This window comes from Bos javanicus, chromosome 6 (assembly GCF_032452875.1).
Source record: "Bos javanicus breed banteng chromosome 6, ARS-OSU_banteng_1.0, whole genome shotgun sequence".
Taxonomy (NCBI): Eukaryota; Metazoa; Chordata; class Mammalia; order Artiodactyla; family Bovidae; genus Bos; species Bos javanicus.
This window is the reverse complement of record NC_083873.1, coordinates 15,935,643-15,941,209: the sequence shown is the minus strand read 5'-3', so window position 1 is coordinate 15,941,209 and position 5,567 is coordinate 15,935,643.

Genomic DNA, 5,567 nt, shown 5'->3' with positions numbered 1-5,567 from the left:
CTTCAGCTCAGAAAACCTTCAGTCAGTACGTCCCTGGTAGTCCAATGTCCAAGACTCCGAGCCCCCAGGGCAGGAGGCCTGGGTTTAGTCCCTGGTCAGGGAACTAGATCCCACGCGCCACAACTAGGAGTTCTCGTGCTGCAGCCAAAAAGATCCACTGCCACAACGAAAGGCCCTGCACGCCACAACAAAGACTGAGGGTCCCAGTGCTGCGGCGGAGGCCCAGCACTGCCAAAAATAAATATTTGAAACAAAGAAATAAAAGTAATTTCTCCTTTTTTTTTTTTTAAAAAAAATGCACATATCTTAAACCAAAAAAATCAATCATCTGCCAAGTAACTATAACTCTGTCAGTTGGACCCTCGTGAGCCTTTTCAACATGGTCCCACAGGGACTCTTCAGCTTGTTGTCTTGCTCCTATATGTGTGTTTTATACATACAACCTGAAATGCTTATATTTCTCTAAGAACTACATACTCTTTCTTGCTTCCTCCCTTGGTTCCTGCTGTTCCTCTGCTTGCCACTTTCAGATTTTCCACTTCATACATTGGTGTGCCTCAAAGGGGCATCTCAGGTACCACTTGCTCTAGGAAGCCTTTCCCCACCAATACTGTTGGGTCTGATGATCTCTTGTGCTTCTTCCAAGTGTATTCTGTGCCTCTCTCTATCATGTGATTCCTTTTGTGTAGTGATCGTGTCTTATCCATTTTTCTACCCCTCAGTTCGGTTCAGTCACTCAGTTGTATCTGACTCTTTGCAACCCCATGAACCGCAGCAGGCCAGGCCTCCCTTTCCATCACCAACTCCCGGAGTTTACTCAAACCCATGTCCATTGAGTCGGTGATGCCATCCAACCATCTCATCCTCTGTCATCCCCCTCTCCTCACACTTTCAATCTTTCCCAGCATCAGGGTCTTTTCAAATGAGTTGGTTTTTTGCATCAGGTGGCCAAAGTATTGGAGTTCAGGTTCAGCATCAGTCCTTCCAATGAATATTCAGGACTGATATCCTTTAGGATGGACTGGTTGGATCTCCTTGCAGTCCAAGGGACTCTCAAGAATCTTCTCTAACACCACAGTTCAAAAGCATCAATTCTACCCTTAGGACTTAGTTTATTGCTTTGTACATAGAACAAAGCACTGAATTCTTTAAATGCTCAGTAAATACTGAATGAGCAAATGAATTGTGAGGATTCTGCAACTTTCCAGTATTTTATTTTGAGAAAATTCATTTGATGCTGCTGTTTTTGTATGTGTATTATTCATTTTAAATCGTGTTTTCCATAATCTTATTTTTATGAAATTAATTTTCTTTTAAAAAGTTTTTTGATTAAAAGATGATGAATAGAACCATGTCAAAAGAAAATTAAGTGCCTTATATATTTATTACCTAAATCCTTGACTGACTATTTCATTCCATGTTATGTGTATGGAAGTAGTTTTTTAAATATTTAATTTTTATTTTTGGACAGAGCCTAATATATGCTAGCAGACAGGAGAATTGAGCTTCAGATAAGGTTTGATTGCTCATAACTTAGGAAGTTAGCTTGGAGCAAAATAGGTTCTAGAACAAAGATACTAACCTTTACTGAAAAATAAATGTGTTGGTCATGAGCCTGCACTGCATAGTGAGGACCTGGGAGCATCGCAGGATGCTTTCTTACCATAGTCTCAGTGCTGCTGTGACCATGGTGAATTCAAGCATTTTGTCTAAAACACTCTAGGTATTGGACTTTATTTAGTTTGTTTTTGGGGGCTAAGCAGAACGTGGCAATATTGATTAAATTAATTTTATGTCATGCACTTCTATCTTTAAAGCTAAATTTTATAAAACTGAATATTATGCATGATGCTACTGCTAAGTCACTTCAGTCGTGTCTGACTCTGTGCGACCCCATAGACGGCAGCCCACCAGGCTCCCCCGTCCCTGGGATTTCCCAGGCAAGAGTACTGGAGTGGGGTGCCATTGCTTCTCCAATTATGCATGCTGGTAGAAAGCAAAAAGTAAAATTTGTAATGTTTAACATGCAAGTAATCTACAGTGTTTTCTAACATCTGATAAGACACTGAAGTATTTTGAACATTGTGTGTTTCTTCAAGGTATAGTAGCAATACATCTAAGGAAAAGGGATTTGATGGGCATTTCCTGGCAAATTTAGATATGAGAAACTATTGAAATTTTCTTGACACTTGTTTGATTTTTTTAAATTTAAATTTATTTATTTTAATTGGAGGCTAATTACTTTACAATATTGTATTGGTTTTGCCATACATCAACATGAATCCGCCATGGGTGTACACGTGTTCCCCATCCTGAACCCCCCTCCCATGTCCCTCCCCGTACCATCCCTTTGGGCCATCCCAGTGCGCCAGCCCCAAGCATCCTGTATCCTGCATTGAACCTGGACTGGCAATTCATTTCATATATGATATTATACATGCTTCAATGCCATTCTCCCAAATCATCCCACCCTCTCCCTCTCCCACAGAGTCCAAAAGACTGTTCTATACATCAGTGTCTCTTTTGCTGTCTCACATACAGGGTTATCGTTACCATCTTTCTAAATTCCATATATATGCGTTAGTATACTGTATTGGTGTTTTTTTTCTGGCTTACTTCACTCTGTATAATAGGCTCCAGTTTCATCCACCTCATTAGAACTGATTCAATGTATTCTTTTTAATGGCTTAGTAATACTCCATTGTGTATATATACCATAGCTTTCTTATCCATTCATCTGTTGATGGACATCTAGGTTGCTTCCATGTCCTGGCTATTATAGACAGTGCTGTGATGAACATTGGGGTACACGTGTCTCTTTCAATTCTGGTTTCCTCGGTGTGTATGCCCAGCAGTGGGATTGCTGGGTCATAAGGCACTTCTATTTCCAGTTTTTTAAGGATTCTCCACACTGTTCTCCATAGTGGCTGTATTAGTTTGCATTCCCACCAACAGTGTAAGAGGGTTCCCTTTTCTCCACACCCTCTCCAGCATTTATTGCTTGTAGACTTTTGGATCGCAGCCATTCTGACTGGCATGAAATGGTATCTCATTGTGGTTTTGATTTTCATTTCTCTGATAATGAGTGATGTTGAGCATCTTTTCATGTGTTTGTTAGCCATCTGTATGTCTTCTTTGGAGAAATGTCTATTTAGTTCTTTGGCCCATTTTTTGATTGGATCGTTTATTTTTCTGGAAGCCCAGAGATAAATCCATGCACCTATGGACACCCTATCTTTGACAAAGGAGGCAAGAATATACAATGGATTAAAGACAATCTCTTTAATAAGTGGTGTTGGGAAAACCACTTGTAAAAGAATGAAACTAGAACACTTTCTAACGCCATACACAAAAATAAACTCAAAATGGATTAAAGATCTAAACGTAAGACCAGAAACTATTAAACTCCTAGAGGAGAACATAGGCAAAACACTGTCCTACATACATCACAGCAGGATCCTCTATGACCCACCTCCCAGAATACTGGAAATAAAAGCAAAAATAAACAAATGGGACCTAATTAACCTTAAAAGCTTCTGCACAACAAAGGAAACTACAAGCAAGGTGAAAAGACAGCCTTCAGAATGGGAGAAAATAATAGCAAATGAAGTGACAAACAACTAATCTCAAAAATATACAAGCAACTCCTGCAGCTCAATTCCAGAAAAATAAAGGACCCAATCACTTGTTTGATTTCTACTTCTCTTAGAATGTGTTACTTTGCTGAAAACAGTTTCAAAGTCTAGGCGGATTGATCCCCTGCAAGCTACACTTGAAGGTTAAGTAACTACAGATCTCTGCTAATCCTGTGTAATCTGCTGTTACTAAATGGCCATTTGTATGCCTGGCGCACCAGTTTCTGAATGCTTAGGATTTGGTTTTTACCTTTTGTCCAAATAACCTCTAAAAGGAGCCATGCATCTCTTTGCAAGTCTGTGCATTGCACTGAGCCTATTGGAGAGAGTGAGCTGTTTATGTCCTTCTCAGTGCACCTGTGATTATCACGGCAGAAATGATGGCCTGGGATCAAGGTATGCTTCTCTCCTTGCTTCTCAGTGTTCTAATGATTCGGAGGAAAAGGACTCAAACCAGATGGCTTTGTTTTGAAAACAGAAATCAGAGAGGAGGCTTAATTTACATAAGCTTTAAGGTACCTGTGTTAATCCTGGTTGCCTACTCCGTTGTTTTCACTTCGAGCAGTTTAACTCCTTCAAAGCCCCTCAAATTGTTTGAGGCTCTCAAACACATTGTGTTACTAAAATATTCATTGCACTTGTATTCACACAATGAACCTGGCAGGAGGTCAAACCACTGAAATTTGTGTGGCCAGTTCAACCTGTTTATAGAAAGCAAAAGGGGGCAGGGCTGATCAGAATGTGTGTGACAAGCCCAGATCATTTGCTTCCAGGGTTTTCCCTTTCATTTAGAGGATTATTTATGCCAACTGAATAGACTTTAGGCAGTAGGAAGGACGATCACATGAGTGAAATTAGAGACGTTCATAATCAGAATTTTTCATTTTAAGATGTTAGAGTTTGAAAGAAATGGGTCAGCCTTTTGTGTTGGACACTGTGGGACCTTGCAGAAGTTACTTAACCTCTGTGTTTCTTTAATATATGCTTGTGAAGTGAGAACAACAAGTGTTTAGTTATAATATGCATGAGTCCTTTCAGATAGAAGTTAAATACAAAACAGAACTCTTATTGGCTAAACATAGAAAACGTTTTTTTTTGAGAGAGAATTTTTAACAACAAAGTCAGATTTTTTTGTGTGACTCAGTTGACGTGAACAGTAAGCCTCAAAGTAATTTGTTAAAAGAATCACTCTATTTGTGTCTTACAAATGTATACAAATAACTAATAAGTAACATATTTTTGTATCATTTTTCATGTTATTGTATAAAATTTACTAACTCCTGGTATCTGTTTGAGATATCCACTCAAGGTGGTTACAGACACTGAGAAGAATGTAACAATTTAAGACCTACTTGGCAAAAGATATACTGCAGTTAATGACTCAGATCAGACTACCTTTCAGAAAACAGTCACAGAAGTGTTTCCTTCTTCATGGTGGCCCCATTATTGATGCATTTTATAAAAACCATAGCATGTTATGCCTGACAAGAACTCCAGAAATAATCTAGTTTGGCCACTGTAATTTTTTAAATGAATAAATCATATAGAGCCGAAATGGCTTGCCCGAGATCACAGTGTTGAGTTGTTGCAGTGACTGGCTGACAAAGAGACTGGGTCTTTTAGCTTCCTGTTGAGGCTTTCTCCAATACAGTGCACTGGAATGCTAACTTAATGAGGAGAGGCTGGATCATTCTGGTATAAAGTACACTGAAATTTGTGATTCAGAATAGGGATGAAGAGGTATGCTAGAGAATTCCAGTGATGCATAGGCACTTCCCTGAAGAGAGGAGACGAGGCAACTAGCACATTGCTTATGCTGCTTCCTTCTCTTTACATCATGGCCTGGCTTTAAAAATTCACTGTTTTAATGTGATGTGTTTTACTGAATGACTGTTTTATTGACTGTTTACTTCATGTGTAATGTATCATAAT